The 21,975-nt window shown below is 43.2% G+C and overlaps 2 long non-coding RNA genes across 2 annotated transcripts; one reads left to right on the top strand and one right to left on the bottom strand.

Moving 5' to 3' along the window:
- Positions 1–1,926: 1,926 nt before the first annotated feature.
- LOC308280659 lies at positions 1,927–8,569 on the top strand. Its single transcript, XR_013961768.1, has 3 exons — positions 1,927–2,002; positions 4,476–5,100; positions 7,042–8,569. It is a non-coding gene; the product is annotated as an uncharacterized lncRNA (long non-coding RNA).
- Positions 8,570–12,388: 3,819 nt separating this feature from the next.
- On the bottom strand, positions 12,389–18,744 carry LOC308280656. The gene is made up of 4 exons (XR_013961767.1): positions 18,676–18,744; positions 16,847–16,899; positions 16,201–16,250; positions 12,389–15,198 (listed from the first exon to the last, which is right to left on the bottom strand). It is a non-coding gene; the product is annotated as an uncharacterized lncRNA (long non-coding RNA).
- Positions 18,745–21,975: the final 3,231 nt, after the last annotated feature.

The following is a 21,975-nucleotide window of genomic DNA, read 5'->3' on the forward strand; positions in this document are numbered from 1 at the left end:
AGATCGTTCAGTGACTCTCAGTTCATCTAATGAAATATTCTGGACGGCCAACATGAAATGTGCTGTCTATTCAAACAGTTTAGGCATTTAGCAGACGCTCTTAATCCAGAGCGACTTACAATAAGCAAGGTGATACATACAACAATACAATAAGCAAGGTAATACATACAGCAATACAATAAGCAAGGTAATGCAACAATATACCAGTAAGATTGCCTAATCTGGAGATAAGCGACCATCAGGTTGCATACACAAACTTTAGAAGGCAATGGTAGGCAATCAGGAGGGAATATGGGAAATGGGACAGATCCATGTTGATGACATGACTTTAAAGATACTGTGTACCGCTTTGCGTGATTTTAGGGCAAAATCTGTAGGAGCAGTGTCCACAAATGTGTATTGCAAGAATTGGCCTCATGGTGGCGTTAGAATAGGGCCATGTGAGAAATGAGGGGTGGAGGTTGTGGTTTGGCAGCCAAGGAGTGTGTGTGTGTGCAAAGTTTGGCATGGATAGGGGCAACGGTGGCGGAGATAGAGCTCACAGCGTGGCACTGCAAGCTTGTAGATCTGCTATTTTTGAAAAGTCGTGAAAATGTGTGCAAATCTTTGAATATATGTATTTTTTAAGCAAACATTTGTAACTAAAATTTTGCTTCTGGGGGTCCCTGGAACTAAATATTTTGAGATGGGGGTCTGTGTGGCCATATCATTTTCACATGAAAAGGTTTGAGCACCACCTGACACAGAAACATAGGTTTTTCAAAAAACTTTTTGAAATATTCAAAGACTTGCACAAATTTTCATGATATTTCAAAAAATAGTAGATCTACAAGCACCGAGTGCCGCACTGTGAGCTTGTATATCTATTTTTCAATAGTTAAAGCACAAAATAATGCGTAATAAATAATGCGTTCCCAGTCTAAATGGGTTAAACCCCCTCCCCTATGAAGAACATTCATGGGGGGCCACAGTGAATCCTTGTACTCAGACAACACAGTCTCATACCGGGGACGTCAGGGAGCTACGTTTAGTCAGAAGCCGGTGCAGGCAGTGGTTGCCTTCTCTGGCCGCCAGCGACAGCAATAACTGCCTTCCAGGGTCCACTCATAGACATTCATTGAGATCTAAGACGGCAGACCGCGCCGTCTCTGCCCGCCCACGCATGCGCACTCAGCGAATTTATCAGCAACTTCTTGGTGCTGACGTCAGCTTTGGAGGGTAGAAATCCAAAACGTGCGCTAAACAGCTTGTTTAAAATGCACCAAACCACACGCCAGCACACACAAAAACCTGTAAATATTTGTGAGCATTTCCATCCTAGTTTTGTATTTAATAGTTTTGTATTCTCTGAGAACGAGACCTTTATTTAACGTTTCCAACCCGTGACGTCACGTCACATTACTTCCGCATGCACGACATGATTGACAGAGACGGACCAGTACGGCAGGGGCGTCAATTGGGTATGGCAGGGGTATGCAGCTGCCATACCCTGGGTCCAAGCAGGGGGGACAATAAAAGTTACCTTTAAATATAAATCCATGAATGTCTCTTTGTCTATCTGTATTAGGATGTTGTTAAATTACAGTAAAATAACTACTACATTTTACAAAAACTTTAACAAGGCACATTTAGGCTACTAACATGCCAAGTTTAGCTGCACTTGAAAAACCGTTCCAGGCTGCCATATCCAGCCCAAGAAACCGTAGAAACAGGGAAAAAATCAGTCGTGTTGCCATACCTTAGCTTTTTCTGAACTGACGCCACTGCAGTACGGGTCTGAGACGGACATTTGGTAGGCCAATCAGAGGCAGGTAAGGGCGGGTCTTTCCCGAAAGTTTTCGTTGTGATTGGGTAATAGTCACTTGGCAGCAAGTTTTTCACACTACAGAAGGCTAAGGGTTAGGTTGTGATCAATCATTGTTGATGTTTTGTTCACAGACCGAGACGCTTGGAATTGCCATGGGAATTACCTACTTCTCATAACTCTATGGGAGTGACTGAGGTATGTAGCCTTTCTATCTATGAGTGTCTGCATGTATGAAAGTAAACACGTTTAGTTGTGAAATCTTCACCACAATAGAACAAGGTCAATGGCGTTATTGTTAACATGTTATGATTGCTACAATTTCATACTGGCACAAGGTCAACTAAAAGGAGTTCCTAGTAAGCGTTTTGGCTTATTTGCACAGGAACCACTTTATGTATCTCATATAACATTGAAAGACAGGCAGATAGAAGTGGTGCAGTGGTGATTCAATGTTTGGGGGTCGCGAACGTCGCTATACAGGTCTATTGATATGCAAATAGTTAGTTTCTTTGTTAAACAGTTGTCGAGGTGTGAACTGGGGGGGGGGGGGGGTGCGAGACCTTCTAGTAGAACACAGTACTTTGCATAGGGCATTATTAAAGGGGCTATCATAATTATCTACCCTGTGCTGTTTTCCTCCAGGGCTTTTTAAACAAAGAGATTCTGAATATCAATTCAATTCAAAGGAGCTTTATTGGCATGAGAAAACATACGTTTACACTGCCAAAGCAAGTCAAATAAAAACGGTTGAAAATGGGGAACATCAGACAGTGCTAATATGGTTTAGTTATAGAACTGTAATGGTCCATTGGTGGCCACTGGAACATTTGCTCATGATAATATTTCATTGATGTATTCTCATCAATTAAGAAAATGGATAGAAACCTGAAAGCTACATCACTTTGCATTCTATTATGCCAAGTACTGTGTTCTGTCTGTCTTTCAATGTTATGTGAGCTACATAAAGTGGTTTCTGTGTAATTAAACCAAAAAGCTTACTAAGGTCTCCTTTTAGTTGACCTTGTACCAATGATTTGTAGTGTCATGAAACTATTTTCCCCTTGTACCCATATATGGAGATCCATGTACTGTATATGGAGATATGCTGTGAGAGCCCAAACATGCTTACTCAGTTATTCGTCCTTATGACATCTGACCATGCATGTATGGTCTTATGACCATACATGGAGATCCCTGTCTGTAGAACCAGCCACACAGATATGGGCTGTCTTGGACAGCTGTCTTGGCCATATATGGATTCTGTTAGTGTGGTATGTGGCCTCCATATATGGGCATTCCCATATGAAGTCCTGTTAGATATGGGCTTAATATTGATGACATCAGGGAACTCCATATATGGGTATAAAGGGATTCTGTTAGTGTGACATCACAGTGAAGCCAGAGCGTGATGTCAGAGCGGCAAACCCATAATGTTAAGAGTGGTTCCCCTGACAGTGACATCAGAGCATGATGTCAGAGCGACAAACCCATAGAACCACAGTGTCAGTCAGGCGTGACAGAGATACATACATACGAACAAGCTGTGACCATTCACATACTAATACTAAAAGTCTGTAGGCTAATAGTCCTCTCAGGGTAATAATAACCAGGCAGACACTAGCCTTACAGTGAATAGGATAGTATAGTCAGGCATTGACACTAAGGCTTGCCCACCTGCCCCCGGCAGGTAAATGAAACTTTGGGGCAGGTGAAGTTTGCATTCAGGTTGCCCGACTGGGCAATTTCTCATTTGAGAGGGGACACGACCGTCTATAAACAACACAAGATATCTGTCTAAACACCTGAACGTGGCCATAAAAAAAGATATAAAATGACAAAGTATGAAACCATAGCAATCATAACTACCTAGGTATTTGGATTTGGAGGTATTGAGGTATGATTACAAATTGTTATTGAGTTAAATTGAGTAGTAATTAAAATCTTACCTATCATTTTATAATGGATGATTTACTTTTTGGGCAAGTGTACATGACCTTTGGGCAAGTAGAACATGACCTGTACTTGCCCGACGGGCAAGTGCCTCTTAGACCTTAGTGTCAACCCCTGATAGTTATGTAGCTATAGTTATTATTATAAATGTTTAGATTACGGCAGAAGCTAGTGATTAAGGCTGCAGTTCTAATTGCAATTGGGAGTCCATTCTACAGTTTGGGAGATGGAGAAAAGACTGGGACAAGGGGATCGTTGTCCAGGGTGTTTTAGCAAAGGTTCTGTCAGCTTCCCTGTGTTAGCTCATCTTAGCTTTCTTATTGCTTTGAGCTTTAAATGGAAGCCTGCATAAACAAGAGTTTCACCTCACTGTTACCTGTAATTGTGTTGTGACAATAAAGTTGATTGATTGATTGATTGATTGACTGATTATCTGAGTAAGTGGGAGGGGTTGTAAGGTTGGATCACGCTTTGAAGGTATGGGGTGCCATAACTTTGGTTGCTTGGTAGGCCCGCATCAGTGTTTTGTACTCAGTGCGGGCAGCAGCTGCGAGCAAGTGGAGGGAGGGGTAGACCTGAACATTTTGGCTGGTTGAAGATCAATCATGCTGCGACATTCTAGATAATTTTCAGAGGCTTAAGTGCACATGCCGGAAGGCCAGTGAGGAGAGAGTAAATGTTGATGTGTGTTTTCTTTTCTTCTTTTTTTTGGTTGCAGGTGGTTGCAGTGAGACACCTGTTCCTCCCAACGATGTTCCTGACACCACCCTCGGAGGTCTTCTTCACTCCAGATGCAGTCACGAGAGCTCTATCTGTGTGGAGCAGAGAATATCACCTTTATGGATGATGATGATGATGATGACAGTGACTTTGAATGTCTGATGACGACAGATTCTCACCCTCCCTGCGTCAGACCCTTGACGCTGTCAAGTAGCCTTCCGCGTTCATTCCAGACGCCATAAGGCATGCTCAGCTCGTCCATTGCAGACGCTATAAGACAGTGGGCCGACCCCGCCCACCTCTTTCAGACGGGCATGCGGCAGATCTCTGAGACTGTTGCCATAGCAACATTGGCTAAGATGGAGACAGCCAATCACAAACTTCGGCTGCCTTAACTCAGTTGCTTTTTTGATACACTCAGACTGACGACCTGCTGTGGACTATATGGGAAGATATAGGTAGATAACCAGTAGACCAGTGGAGGGCAGTAATACACCTGGCGGCGTCCACACTGCCGGAAGTCAAGAAGAAGAAGAAGAAGACGACCTGCTGTTTCCTGAATGGATTGTTGTTGAAGTGAGCAAGAAGCGTAGCACTGTCATGGATTTATGAATGCCATTCAGGTAAGATACAACAATAAAGCCATCATATAGAATGACTCAATGGGGGTTTATTGTTAGCATGTTAGGCCTGTAATCTGTATCTATCCTGCAACAACATATTAAGCTAATTTAAAGCTAAGCTAAATACAACAACACCTCCCCCAGCCAGGGACCCCTTAGCTGAGAGACATGAATTGTTGTAATTCCCCCAATAATTCCCCCCAATTCCCCCAGTAGTAACCCTGGAGGGGGTCCCCAGAGTTACTACTGGGGTCCTCCAAATCTTTGAGTGATAGAAACTTTTTTTACTCCGTTTTTATATTAACCACTTGAACCCTAGCCTCCATATTCTGAGAATTCTAGCCCAAAATAGCAGATCTACAAGCTCACAACGCCTAAATCGGCTGTTTTTGGCAAAGAGCCTTGGTGTAGAGGGGAAAAAGAGCAGACCAAGTACAGAGTCAAAGGTGAAGTTTATTAAGTATTGACAGTTCAAGTGGTTAAATATCTGAAAACACAAATTTACATGACAATACACTGATTTTGCTGTCAAACACCCTGTGCTGACCCCTTAGCTGAGAGAGAGATGAAGCAGGGACCCCTTAGCGGAGCGACATGAAGCAGGGACCCCTTAGCTGAGAGAGAGATGAAGCCGGGACCCCTTAGCGGAGCGACACGAAGCAGGGACCCCTTAGCTGAGAGAGAGATGAAGCAGGGTTCCCTTAGCGGAGCGACATGAAGCAGGGACCCCTTAGCTGAGAGAGAGAGATGAAACAGGGACCCCTTAGCAGTCCCTGCTTCATCTCTCTCAGCCACGCTGTCCCTGCTTGGGGTCCCTTAGCTGAGGGAGAGAGATGAAGCATCAGATAAGGGGGTCCCTGCTAGAGTTCTCAACGGGCCTGAAAATTAAGGCCCGGCCCTAACTGGGCCCTAACTGGGCTGGCCCAAGGCCCTACCCTACTTGTTAGCATACATTTTAGGCCCTACCCGGCCCGAAAACGTCGGGTTGGGTATGGTCAGGTCTATAACAGAGTAATAGTAATAAAATAAAATAAAAAATATATTTTATTTTTTCATTGAGCCCGAGGCCCTACCTGGCCCTACTAATTAGCATACATTTTAGGCCCTACCCTAACCCTACCCTAAATGTCGGTCGGGTTCGGGTATGGTCGGGTTCGGGCAGAATTTGAGAACTCTAATCCCTGCTGCCTTCAAGCAGGGCACTAGGAACGTGGGCACCTAGACGAGTGGGCACCTAAATTGTGATTTTCCACATTGCATATTAGCATGCTGCTTTGTTGCTGGTACTGTAAGTCAGTGGTTCTCAACCTGGGGGTCGGAACCCCCAGGGGGATCCCCAAATTATTTTGTGGAGTCCCCAGTAAACAAACCAACATAAACGTTAGGTGTATAGAGCAGGGGTCTTCAACAGGAGGTCCTCAGAGTTACTACAGGGGGTCCTCCAAATCTTTCTTCTTTTTTATATCAACTTGTATCCTAGCGTCCTTATTCTAAGAACTTTAGCCACAAATAGCTGATCTACAAGCTCACAACGCCTCATGCTGCGAGGCGTTGTGAGCTTGTAGATCGGCTATTTTCGGCAAAGATCTTTGGTGTAGAGGGGAAAAGGAGCAGACTAAGTACAGAGTGAAAGGTCAAGTTTATTAAGTATTGACGGTTCAAGTGGTTAAATATCTGAAAACACAAATTGACAAAAATACACTGACGATTGTGCTGTCAAACAATGAAGCTATATGGAATCTATGATAAGGTAGTGGGGGTCCCTGCTTCATCTCTCTCTTAACTAAGGGGTCCTTGGCCTGAAAACATTGAAGACTCTGGTATAGAGGGTATATCTGCACATTTCTAATGTTTAGGCAGAAAGTGTGAAAATAGTTGATACATGCTCATGTTGATCGACATGTTACTAATACAGCCTTTATCTTTTGTTCTGCATTCAAGTGTCACCAACCAGAAGTGGTAGCCGAAGTATCGTCAAAGATCTCACTAATCCGACGTCTCGCCTGTGCTAGCTGGGATGCATCTGCCACTGTGCTCTGAATCTCCACGCAAGCTCTGGTCTTCTCCACCATATCTAAATAGACCCCAGTCCTGCCACCCGTACGGCGAGGCGGCACAAGATCTACTGCTCTTCAGCAGAAGGCACTACAGAAGGTGACTGCAGTGGAGGTGAGCTTCCCTCCCTCCAGGGAATATACAAGAGGCCATGGCAATGGCTGAACGGATCACAGTCGCTGAGAGGCAAGCAGTAACAGCCGCTCTAACAGACTCTGGAGTTCTTCTTGGCTGCCATCAGACAAATGAACAAACATTGAACCCTATCCACCTGTTTCCGCAAGACTTTACTGTAGCATTATCTGCGGGACACTTCCGTTTAACAGCAGACATACAAGCTCACGTCACGTCGCAGATGCAACCGTTGTGAGCTTGATCACACTCGGCTGCGACGCCGGAAATGCCGCTCGCCTTCTGCGCAATGCACGATGGGACGTTGGAAAGTTGTGGATATGGCCAGGCCCAGACTGTGTGGGAATTTGTCTTTGGCTTATGTTTGGCATTTTGCACAAATTTGCATTTTGCAAAATGTTCCAGTTTGAACTTGAGCTTTGCACTGTTCAGGTAGTTAAGATCTTAATATAGACCAGTGATTCTCAAATTTTGAAATTCCCCACGGGTCCATTTGGTTCCATTTGTACGCTGTCAAAGTTACAGACTCGTCACGGTCAATTTAGACCCCCATAGGCTAGAGAACCTAGGCTAGAGCAGGAGTTCCCAAACCTTTTTGTCTCCGGGCACCCTATAAATATATTTTTTAATCCAAGGCACCCCTACATTATAAGGTGGAAACCTTGTATGTCCAAAACTGTTCCTTTTGTATTTATCATCTATAAAATGTCCTAAACTAGTGAAAACAGCAGATCTACAATCACACAAGCACTTAAGATCTACAAGCACACAATGCGAGGCGTTGTGTGCTTGTAGATCGGCTGTTTTCACTAGTTTTGTGCAACAGAGGTTTCTGCCTAACAGTAATGATATTTTTGTGATTATGTTGCGACTTGCGAGGAAAACGTTGAGATAATAGCCACTTGTGTTTAAAATGATACAATTTTTTTTCAAGTGTCCAAATAAATTCCAAATATTATCAAATTACTGTAGCTTGCGGCACCCCGCGACTGCCGTTGCAACACCCCAGGGTGCCCCGTCACCCACTTTGAAAACCCCTGGACTAGAGAGTCCCTGATAACCACTTTGAGAACCACTGATATAGAATATTTAAGCAGCTTATTTATTTATTTATTTTAACACAGATTTGAATGTGGTATTATTAACACTGTACATACAGTAGCTGCTGTTAGAGTTTTTAGCGCACAATGAATTTCACTTGCCTTTTACTTGTAGATGGTATTGCTGACAATACAGCAATGATTGAAGAGTGAGTTGTACTGTATGTTATGGATATATGTAATAAATGGATTGGTATATCCAACTCAAATACAAACCTCTGGACATTGAATTTATGCATGCGTCTGACTAAAAATGTATTAAACTATAACTGGTTTAAAATTGTAATTCTGGTATATGCCAGTTGCTTCTGATCTGAAGTTATATTTCTGTTACAATGACCATTAAGTTACAATAGAAAATGCATTTCTATAATTTGTGTTTAATTAGTGTTGAAAACATTAAAATATGATTCTGCATTGGCTTATTGGGTAATCTTTATAATCGGTTTATAACAATTACACTAGAAAAGCATGTAGACAGAAGGCGTAAACAGAAGCATGACATGGTGTTCTTGCATAAAAACATGTTTCCTTTACCTTTCACTCAACGAGTCCTTATGCATTATATTATGGTCTGTAATCAGAAACATGCAACACTTAATGCATACTACATTGCTGGATTTTCATGTGCCTGGTGTTGGAGCCACAGTATTGCGACTCAGCCATAGCCTTGCATACTTGCATTTCTGCTAATAAACAGAATGAAATAGGAAGGCCGGGTTGGAGGGTTGTGGTGGCATGGTAAACCAGGAAGATAAGACCTTTTAGGGTGGGATTTCTAAGGCAGCTCCAAAAGTTCCTAGGTTATCTCTTGCAGTTTGGATAAGACACTGGGCTCTGCATGTACATTTCCTGTAATATTCATACAGAGGAGATATGTGTGTAAATGTGTACGTGTTGTTGTACATTGTCTATAATATACATGTAACAAAAAATGTACAAATAAAAATATTGTTTAAAAAAAAGAGTACAGGGCAGCTTATTAAAATATTGTGTTTGTGTAACCTATAGGAGACTGAACAGATGAAAATATTCATTAAATGACAATGGGGCAATACTTGCTCTGTTCAGGCAACCGTTTCATATTACACAACTTGAGTTGCTTTACAACCACTAGTCAAGCAATAAGAATCACAGTATGCTATATAGTGGAACACCACAACATATGCTGGAAATATGAAATATGCTTGCACAGTCGGCTCCACAATGTACTCTTTCACAATGTTCCTTGGCAAAACTCTGCAGAATGATTTACACACATTGCAAAAGATCACCTGCCTAATCCTACTCACTATCTTTGCACAGTTCATGATAATTAATGATAGGGTTTTGTAACTCTACAGATGAAAGTAATGAATATGAACCTGGATATTCTGCATGCGATGCTAACACCCACAAAAGGAACATTCCTTGGTCAAGGACAGGTAGACATGGCAGGCTACTATAGAGCGTAGGCTGTTTGCATATTTACTCCATTAATCCTGATTTGTCATACTTTGTTAAATGACAGTGTGTAATGAATGAAGCTTAATTGGTATATAAATGATAAAATCGCAACGGTGTGAATTCTAACCCTAACCCTAACCCTAAACATAACCCTAACCCTAGCCCTAAACCTAACCCTAAACCTAACCTAACCTAACACTAACCCTAACAAATGTAGGACTAATGACCTTTCAGACTTATGGGCAGTTCCCGGTACGAAGTGAGCGGTGGTATCAAACACGACACCTGCATATCTGTCTGTGATGTCAGCTATCGCCATACATCGAGTAATGTGCTCATACCGACACTAAAGCCCATTTTCGACTGCAGCTTTAGCTCCACACCACACCACACTACACCACACCACACCACACCGCACCACATAAAAATATCTACATTTTCCATTACACAAAAGTACCCCTATCGGTAAGAAACAAATTGACCCTTTTAACTGTGATTATTATACAATATACATTTGTATTACAACTATCCTAAATTATAATACACTATAATGTGTTATAACTGTGATTATAATACACAATAAAGTATTAATGTATTACTATGATAATTATAATACACTGTAATAGATTATAATAGTGGTTATAACACAATAGAATCTATTATCATGTGTTACAACTATATCCTGGTGGTCTAAATGAAAAGTCAGTGAGTGATCAGTCATTATGAAGTGTTTGGCCCTGTTTGGCCTAGCTCAGACCTACTCTAGACTGGATACTTTTTAGTACCATGTTTAGTACCACTTTCACACCACTCTACCCAGGTCCTTGTAGTGGAAAACCTGGCACAAGTGGGCGGTGTGGTGTGGAGTGGGGTCTGTGGAAAAGGGGCTAAACATACACAGAAAGCCAGACTTAGGGGCGGTAGCACTGCTCAAAAAGGATAAAAAGTCAGATAGGCTGTTACTGCTGCACTGTAACAAAGTATAAGTCACATCTGCTAGTTTTATTGAGGTTAGGGTTAGGGTTAAGGTGAGGTTTAGGTGGTCGGACCAAAGGGAGTCGACCTAATGACATGTTACCCCACGTTGGCCCCATTTCACATAAGTTCTGCTGACAATGTTTATTATACTGTAATAACTACAAAGATGCAATTCTGGGAAATTGAAGGTTGGTTCCTACTTGTAATACATTTAACCAGTGTTTGTAGAAGTGAAGATGCTGGTTTTATATGTTACTAGTCCTGTGCCCGGGGGTGTGATGAGGGACTGAATGTAGGAGTCTCAGAAGTAATGTTGGAGAACCCAGACCGCTGCCTGTTGGGCAGAATAGTTACAATCTATGTCCAGTTGTGCAATACCCGTTGTATACCCATATGTGTTCTGTGTCCAGGCCAGGCTGTGATGTCATCTCCAAATTGGTGACACTGTTTAGTATCAGTGGTCAGCATGTAGACGGACGGTCAGACAGCGGACAGACACGTCATGACAGGATTGACGGAAATCCCCATGACCCATTAGTTCATTTTGGTTTCATCATGATGACATAATAATTGAAACCCCAATAGACCCACACAACGTCAGAAGTTACCCTAGAAACAATTAATCGTACAATAACAGTCTGGTTACCCTGTGCCCACCAGCAATGGGCTAGTGGTGTTTATGCTTTAGGCCTGTTCGTGCACTTGCATACTCGGACAACTGCATGGCTCGGATATACAGTATATGGAAAGTATGTGTAATGTGGTGATATGAGATTGGATATGAACTTGGATGTTGGACATGGTTGTGTAAGACTGCCTATGATGCATATGAGCTTATATCTTTGGTGTGGTAATAATTATGCAGATTCAGAAATGGCACATTTTCTTGGGTTTTAAAGGCATTATAATAAATAAAGTACCAGACTGTTCTATATTTGCCCATGTAATCGTTCCCCATTACACAAATCATGGACTATGCTTTGTGTTCAGAAGTGACAATTCTCAACTGATAATTTCAACAACATAAAAGTCTAAAGTGAGTCAACTGTTAAATACACACAATTTCCAATTTGAAGTGAACAGATAATGTACGGCCACACTGTCACATGTACAATGCAATGCATATAGAAAGAAGACAGATGGTGTCTGAAAATGGATCTTTGCCCCTATACAGTAGTTAACTATATAAAAACTAGGCTATATGAGAAATAGTGCATTGAGTAGATCAAAAACAGCTATAGAAACAGACATGAAAGGAAACCATTTGCATTCAATTCAATTCAATTTTATTAAAGTGTCAAATCATAACAAGTTATCGCAAGACACAGGGGGGTGGAGGGGGATGTACAGTACACGCACACACACACGAGATCTGCATGTGCGGTGCGCGTGTGGAGGATGCGCACGCACGCACGCACGCACGCACGCACGCACGCACGCACGCACGCACGCACGCACGCACGCACGCACGCACGCACGCACGCACGCACGCACGCACGCACGCACGCACGCACGCACGCACGCACGCACACACACACACACACACACATGTTGATTAGCATTAGATGGGATTTTGCCTCTCAGACCCAAAAGCAGATCTACATGCTCACATTGCCTCGCGTGAGCATGTAGATCGTCTATTTTAACAATAGAAACTGCGCTATACAAAATGTAATGCCTCAACTCTTAGTGCTCGTCATGCGGTTAAAATGTGATTAACTGGCAGTTAAAATTAGATTGTTTTGGGGGTCACGGCCTGAAAAGGTTGAGAACCACTGACATAGGTGATAACAGGTAAAGGTAGACTTCTTGTAATTGATGTCCATAAGGGTCCATTTGGTTTCATTTCACACTCTCAAGAGTTAAAGAAGCTCTATAAGGGTCCATTTGGTTACCAACTCTCCATCATTTAGCTGGGACCACCTGGAACTCCCTCACGGACCACTGGTTGAAAAACACTGCTCTATCCCAATCTGAACATTTCCTTAGTGAAAAAACAAAACAAAAAAACAAAACATATACATCATCACTAATGTCGAGTACAACTGCTGTTCTAAATGCTGAAACTACCTGGTACAACTGCTAGTTTAAATCCTCTTTGGGATTGAAGTAGAGTCGTCATGACTGGCATCACCACTGGCGATGCCAATGACATCACCAGGAACACTGTTCTCTCATTGCCTGTTAATGATGACCTTTGCCAGAGATGCTGGTCCCTGATTCAAACAAGAGAGGACACCGTCATGCATACCCAAGAGGGTGTCAGGCACATTCGCCTAAAACGTATTCGCCTAAACGCATTTGGTCCTTTCGCCTGGCACTTTCGCCGTGGATGAGAGAGTTTTCACCCACCCTTTCTAGACGATTCACGCATTTACGCACACAGCTGCAAGAATACATTTAACAAGTGCATGTCATCTCGATCTACATGCTCACATTGCAAGGTGTTGTGAGCATGTAGATCTGCTATTTTCACAATAGAACTGTGTTATACAAAATGTAATGCCTCAACTTTTAGTGCTTGTCAGGGTGGGGGGTCCCCAGTTACCGTAAATATGCACTGCACCTGCATAGGGCATAACTGAGATAAGAGCCATGCAAATGCTTCACATTCTTCCGTATGAAAAGCATATAATTCCCATAGGTAGGCTACGTATCAATTAATTATTTGGACGCACCTGATTCCAATAGCTCTAATCTGTATTGATGTGATTACTATATAGAGCACATAGCCTTGAGTAATGGTCACCGTTTGACAGGAACACCTGTGACAGTCACTATAATATTTAAATGACAAAGGGATAATATGCAAACATGTACAGTCTGACAGCAGAATTGATTAGAGCTATGGAATCAGGTGCATCCAAATAATTAATTAATTGATATGTGCACTGCGCAAATAGGTCATGAGTCATGACGTCCCGATATACATCATAGCATTTGATTTGGAAGACTATCATAGGCCTACTGCTAGTATGCTTTATGGTGAAGAAGTTTTGTAAAAAGGATATGCAGCAAAATTGTTCTGGTGAGAGGCGTGCAGATCCTCCCGCAAGCATAAACTTTCCGTGTCTGGTTTTGGTCAGTGCGCTCTCCTCTGCTCTGTGCCAAATTCTGACTGTCTGCACCTGTCTGTCTGTCTGTCTGTCTGTCTGTCTGTCTGTACCTGTCTGTCTGTCTGTCTGCCCACAGCGTGGCAGCCCGGCCAGTGCGCTGCATAGCGTGTCATAAAAGACACACAACTTAACTTTAACATTTTAAGCCAGGCAAAATGGATAAAAAAATGGACCCTTGAACATTTAGGCGAAATGGCTCTTCAACGGCGGTGAAAAGACTCTCCTCCGCGGCGAAAGTGCCAGGCGAAAGGACCAAATGTGTTGAGGCAAATACGTTTTAGGCGAATGGGTGACCCCCCCAGAGGACACACATCGCAGTACTTGTGTGCTCTCTTGCACAAATAAATATGAATGAAGGTATACAGATATGGTAGTCATGATAGTCCAAGCATGTCATTTCACCCAGCAGTCCATGGCCATTAGGAGCATACATGGCAGTATCCACATAGAACCTCACCCGTCGCTGCATACTGTTGTGCTCCGAGATGAGGGCCTATAAAGGTGCCGCAGCGATGGCCCGGACCGCCTCCACATCGAGTTGGAAAACACTCAAAACTAAATTTTATCCAAAAAGTAAAGGTAGTTCAGAGCTCCCAGACTGTGGTTTCCTATCCCAGGGTACATAAAACATGAACCACGGCATAAAACAACCGATTAAATCGTTAGTTTTGTAATGTTTTCCCATTCAACCGGAACTACTGTACTGTAGTCTCGCGTAGCCAGGGAGCATTTGCAAATCGCGTTAGGCAACAGTCTGGCCACGCGAGACTACGCCAGGGGCTTTTCTGAATTTAATGACACTAAATAAGCGTGGTGCATGTTTTATGTACCGTGGGATGGAAAACCACAGTCTGGGAGCTGGGAACTACCTTTACTTTTTGGATACAATTTTGTTACGAGTGTTTTCCAACTCAACGTGGTGGCAGTCCGGGCAGTGCTGGGGTACCTTTATAGGACCTCATCTCGGAGCACAACAGTATGCAGCGACGGGTGAGGTTCTATATGGGGCTAACATGGCAGCTGCCAATCATGTCTTTCCATCATAAGTTGTAACCCCCCCCAACAACCATTCCGTGGGCATATCCACTCTCAGTCCAATCTCGCATTGCCGTCCAGTGTAGAAGTGCTCTCCGTAGCATTACTGATCCCAGGGGCCTGAAATCCACCCGGACACAAAGCACGAGAACCTCAAGCAGCAGTCAGTTGTCCAGGTGAGTCGAAGTCACTTCATCCCACACGTCCATGTCAATGATGTTGCAGGGCAAGCGTTCCTGTAAGTACACAAGTATTACAAAAACGCACATTATACACAGTATATGTGTATGTGTAATATATACTGTATACACACACACACACACACACACACACACACACACACACACACACACACACACACACACACACACACACACACACACACACACACACACACACACACACACACACACACAGAGCTGGGATCGGCCCGATCGACCCGAATCGACGTCTGAGCATTAATCATTAAAATGCGTCCGACCCGTGCCGAGGCCCGAACCTTATGTTTCCAGCGCTTTTTCGCCTCATTTCTTTTTCTTTGAGGAAGCCACTGATTTACACTCACTAGCAAACTTGTTCTAATGTGCAGCACATTCATCGTGCCTGCATTTTACCCTTAATATGAATATTAATCGACAATGTGGCTTTTGAAAGTGTTTAAATAGTAGGCTACGTTGATAATTAAATAATACAAATAATAACGTGCGCTAAACAGGACGTCTGACACAGTGACTGCTGCAGGTTTCTGCGCCTGGAAAATAACAGATCTACAAGCTCACAACGCGTTGCGGATGCGAGGCGTTGTGAGCTTGTAGATCAGACAGTTTTGTCACGGAACACACCGCGATGAAGTATAAAAGCCAGGATTTACTTGAGTGATGTGATGTGTGTTGAACGGACAAGGCTGGCACAGTGCACTGCGACTGCACACAACAGCGCAGAAAAATAAACATCCAATGCAAGGGACAGGAGTGGGAACACAAGCTAGGAGCTCCATTCAGCGGCACGCCATTTCCAATCAAACTATAAAAACGTGTTTACCTCAGCATGGGACTTTGTCGTCGGGCTTGTCGGGCCCCGCGGGTTTTCGGTCGGGTATCCCAGCTCTAACACACACACACACACACACACACACACACACACACACACACACACACACACAGAGAGCGAGAGCGAGAGACAGAGAGAGAGACAGACAGACACAGACACAGACAGAGAGGGTCCTATATTTCTTTTACCTGATTTGTCCTTTCCTTACAAGAGAAGACCTGGGAACCTTTCTTGACACCTTAAAAGATGAAATGAAAGATCATTAAGCCATGATGCTTTGTAATATCTGCACAATTCTATAAAATCTATAAATTATCCAAATCTCTGTCTGTGTTTATGCCAGTAGCCAATCAGGGGGGCTTTTATTCCCAAAGCTTCATCAGAGAGGGGCAAAGAGTGGTTTTCCATGATTGGTCAAACTTCATGTGACATCATAATGTCTTACAATGACAATGTTGGGTAATGTTGTAAGTACAGGACAAGCACAAGCACAGGATAAATGCCTAGCTGTGGACATGGCGAACGTAGGTCGCAGATTAGTATGTGAACGGTCACAGCTTGTCAGTATGTATGTATTAGTGTCTCTGTCACAGACAGAATGGGTTTGCCACTCTGACATCAGGCTCTCGCTTCACTGTGATGTCACACTAACAGAATCCCCTTTATGCCCATCTATGGAGTGTCATCAATATTAAGCCCATATCTAACAGGACTAGGCCACATCGGCCACATACGGCCAAGACAGATGGCCAAGACAGCCCATATCTGTGTGGCTGGTTCTACAGACAGGTATCTCCATGTATGGGCATAAAATCTGGAGTGAAGAAGACCTACGAAGGTAGTGTCAGGAACATCGTTGGGAGGAACAGGTGTCTCACTGCAACCAACTGGATGGGGGAAAAAAAGAAGAAAAGAAAACACTCATCAACATTTACGCTCTCCTCACTGGCCTTCCGGCATGTGCACTTAAGCCTCTGCAAATATCTAGAATGTCGCAGCATGATTGATCTTCAACCAGCCAAAATGTTCAGGTCTGCCCACACAGAGTACAAAACACTGATGCTGGCCTACCAAGCAACCAAAGTTATGGCACCCCATACCTTCAAAGCGTGATCCAACCTTACAACCCCTCTTGCTTACTCAGATAATCAGTCAGTCAGTCAATCAATCAATCAATATATGAACTTTATTGTCACAACACAATTACAGGTAACAGTGAGGTGAAACTCTTGTTTATGCAGGCTTCCATTTGCAGCTCAAAGCAATAAGAAAGCTAAGATGAGCTAACTGACATCACGCTCTGGCTTCACTGTGATGTCACACTAACAGAATCCCTTTATGCCCATATATGGAGTTCCCTGATGTCATCAATATTAAGCCCATATCTAACAGGACTTCATATGGGAATGCCCATATATACCACACTAACAGAATCCATATATGGCCAAGACAGCTGTCCAAGACAGCCCATATCTGTGTGGCTGGTTCTACAGACAGGGATCTCCATGTATGGTCATAAGACCATACATGCATGGTCAGATGTCATAGACATCAAAGGACGAATAACTGAGTAAGCATGTTTGGGCTCTCACAGCATATCTCCATAATACAGTACATGGATCTCCATATATGGGTACAAGGGGAAAATAGTTTCATGACACTACAAATCATTGGTACAAGGTCAACTAAAAGGAGACCTTAGTAAGCTTTTTGGTTTAATTACACAGGAACCACTTTATGTAGCTCACATAACATTGAAAGACAGACAGAACACAGTACTTGGCATACTAGAATGCAAAGTGATGTAGCTTTCAGGTTTCTATCCATTTTCTTAATTGATGAGAATACATCAATGAAATATTATCATGAGCAAATGTTCCAGTGGCCACCAATGGACCATTACAGTTCTATAACTAAACCATATTAGCACTGTCTGATGTTCCCCATTTTCAACCGTTTTTATTTGACTTGCTTTGGCAGTGTAAACGTATGTTTTCTCATGCCAATAAAGCTCCTTTGAATTGAATTGATATTCAGAATCTCTTTGTTTAAAAAGCCCTGGAGGCAAACAGCCCTGGAGGCAAACAGCACAGGGTTTCCAGTGGAAATAAGCTTAGTCTTTTCATGGATCTCCTTTTAGTAGACCTTGTACCAGTGAACTGTACCGTCATGAAACTGTACCTTTTCCTATGCAAACTTCTAATAAAGTCTTCAATCAATCAATCAATCAATCAATAGATAATTATGATAGCCCCTTTAATAATGCCCTATGCAAAGTACTGTGTTCTACTAAAGGTCTCGCACCCCCCCCCCCCCCCCCCGGTTCACACCTCGACAACTGTTTAACAAAGAAACTAACTATTTGCATATCAATAGACCTGTATAGCGACGTTCGCGACCCCCCAAACATTGAATCACCACTGCACCACTTCTATCTGCCTGTCTTTCAATGTTATATGAGATACATAAGTGGTTCCTGTGCAAATAAGCCAAAACGCTTACTAGGAACTCCTTTTAGTTGACCTTGTGCCAGTATGAAATTGTAGCAATCATAACATGTTAACAATAACGCCATTGACCTTGTTCTATTGTGGTGAAGATTTCACAACTAAACGTGTTTACTTTAATACATGCAGACACTCATAGATAGAAAGGCTACATACCTCAGTCACTCCCATAGAGTTATGAGAAGTAGGTAATTCATGGTAATTCCTCGCGTCTGTGAAGTGAACAACATCAACAATGACCACAACCTAACGCTTAGCCTTCTGTAGTGTGAAAAACTTGCTGCCAAGTGACTATTAGCCAATCACAACGAAAACTTTCGGGAAAGACCCGCCCTTACCTGCCTCTGATTGGCCTACCAAACGTCCGTCTCAGACCCCGTCTAAGAGGAAGTGTGCTTCTAGTTAAAAACACAGCCTTCAGAATCAAAATGATTGTTTACGTCCTAAATGTAACAAAAAAACATGACATCGTTTCGAGAAAAAATAAATACTGTTATTTGTTCCAAAGCCACTGCAACATATAGCTGCTTTTTGTTTAAAAAGCATTTACAAAAGTAAAGGTTGCTATAACAACATTTTCGGTCAGAGCGGATACGGAAACGTTATGTTATGTGGACGTGGTGTGAATCCGGATGCAGTAGGCGGGATCTAATCAGTGCGAGGAACCAGGAAATTAGAAATACTATTTATTGCTGGACATTTTCATAAATTAGGCATTTGCGTGCCAGCATAATTGATTTATGGACAGGCGCATCTATTATATAGATCTATTATATTTTAAACACAAGTTTACCAGATATTTACTGCTGTCAATCATGTCGAGCATGCGGAAGTAATCACGTCGGAGACGGAGCGGTCTGCCGTCTTTAGAATGAATGAATGTCTATGAGTGGACCCTGGAAGGCAGTTATTGCTGTCGCTGGCGGCCAGAGAAGGCAACCACTGCCTGCACCGGCTTCTGACTAAACGTAGCTCCCTGACGTCCCCGGTATGAGACTGTGTTGGTAAACCTCTCAGACAATGTTGGAGCAGCAGCCCTGACAAAAAGTGTTAAAAATGGGGAGTTAAATGCACTCTGAGGGAGTTTGGCTGTGTATGCTTGTGTAGGTTAAATCAGGGGTCTTTTTTCAGGCCAAGGACCCCCTAGCTGAGAGAGAGAGAGAGAGAGAGAGAGAGAGAGAGAGAGATGAAGCAGGGACCCCCATAATATACTGTAGCTTCTCTTACAGTTCAAAGGGCCTAATTCCACGGCCACATTCAGAGCCGCAGACCCAGCCACCCACAGTCATAGGTAGTAGGCGGTCAACGATAGGCCTCACCGTTCGTAGGCTAGGAGCCGACGCGTGCGTGCATGTGGAACGAGCATGCATGTGGATCTCTCGCTGTCTTCACAGTTCACACAGCTCCTCCCCAAAGTGGGGTCGCGGGAAGGTGCCGTTGGGGTCCCGTATTGGAGCAGACAATAGCCACTTTAAGCAGATGACGGCTTACGGCAGATGGCAACGGTAACCGGAAATGATCAGCGCTCGATAGATCAACCTGCTGCCGTCGCAGCCATCTCTACTACGCCAAAAGCTCCCTTTCCACGTTGTGCCTAAAACGTCTGCTGTATAGACGCGTCACCATGGGAACCAAAGCGTTTAGTAAAAGTGGGTGGGACCCTGTCGCCAACGGCAGTTTGCTTAACGATTTTGACTGCTACGGCGATTACGTCAGAGCAGCCGTACTCCGCCTGGCGCTGCCGCCCTGAAAATTGTCAAGCTTAAACTGTCTACTTTCACCTCAGTACTGTACATCAACTCAACGTAAGATTGCACACGACATTCGGACACGTAATATGAAATAGATAAATATAAATAGTAGAAATGAGCTGGGGCACACAGTTGTATACCATTGTGTTGCATATTAAAAATGTTCATACAGCTTCACAGACTTGTTTGACAAGTAGGCTACTGTCAATGTGTAACGTTGTGTTGGATTCAGGTTAACTTGTATTTTCAACAGTTAACCACTTAAACCCTCAACACTTGGAAATATATATATATAATACTTGTACTTGGGCTGCTCTTTATTTCCCCCCCTACATCAAATCTTTTTGCTGGAAATAGCCAATCTACAAGCTCACAATGCCTCATGCTTCACAGCTCAGTAGGGGTCCATAACTTTATCTGCTGTGGTAGAGCAGGTCAGGACTTGAGCTTGTAGATCTGCTATGTTCTGCTCGCGGTATAGGGATGCTATTGGGTTCAACTGGTTAATGTAAGAAGAAAGCCTCTCAGGTGCAATCAGTAGTGATTGGGCATGTTTGTAAATGTTGTATTGCTCCAAAAATGATGTTTTAGCAAATTCAACATAAAAAAGGCGGAACCAGGGTGGGACAAGGCAGAAAGAGCCTTCTGGTTGGTCAGTCTGGGCCCAATCAGAAGGCTGACAAAGGGTGAATTTCACCAGCCAAAAAGAAGAAGAAGAAAAAGAAAGTAGGTCATGATATACAGTATCCTCATAGGGTCACAGACTTAGAACACCCCAGCTCAGTGGGGGTCCATAACTTTATCTGCTGTGGTAGAGCAGGTCAGGACTTATAATGGAGAAGGTACAATTTCAGCTCCGAGCAAAGCCACTTGCCCTAGATAAGGTATTCTCCTTCATTAACCCATACCCTGGGCCTACAGATATGTGCATGGAGGGAGATGTTGAAAGCCCCGGAAATGATATTTATAGCCCAACTGAGAAATAATATACTGTATGCCTAAAATCCAAAAATAGCCAATGGTAACAGGTGGCAAGACACGTGAGAGTGGTTTAGTTTACCATTAGACTGGCGGGGAAGGATGGAGCGCCCATTCTTTATGATGGTTGAAGTGTTCTGATCAGGGGTGTCGCACCACATTTTGTTGGGTTTACTGTGTTCAGGGACCATGGGGTACAATTACAGCAGCCGGACAAGACAACACAATAATCCTTGAATGCTCGTTCTACAAGACAGAAGGAGCAGAAAATGAGAAATAGTGGAGGAAATCTATCTGGAATACTTAATTGCATCACTGAAAGAATGGCTTTTTCAGGAGAAACCCTTTTTAAAATGAATCCTACAGAGGACTATCTGACAATGCAGTCTAAGCCCTGGCTAGACACAGGGGCGTCACAAGGGGGGGATGGGGGAGTGGGACTGAGTTACTAGGGCCCAATGTGGAGGGAGGGGCCTTAATTATTTTATACTTTAGCTATTGAAAAATAGCAGATATACAAGAGTGCCGCGCTGCGAGCTTGTCTATCTTCTATTTTTTCAATAGCAGTGGAAAAAGTCGTGAAAATGAGTGCAAATCTTTCAATATATGTTTTTTTTAATATACATATTTGCAACTCAAATTTTGCTTCTGGGGGGTCCCTGGAATTACATATTTTGAGATGGGGTCCTTGGCCAAATACATATCATTTTGGGGGTCCTTCACATGA

Source organism: Nannobrachium achirus (assembly GCF_963921795.1).
Source record: "Nannobrachium achirus genome assembly, contig: SCAFFOLD_112, whole genome shotgun sequence".
Lineage (NCBI taxonomy): Eukaryota > Metazoa > Chordata > Actinopteri > Myctophiformes > Myctophidae > Nannobrachium > Nannobrachium achirus.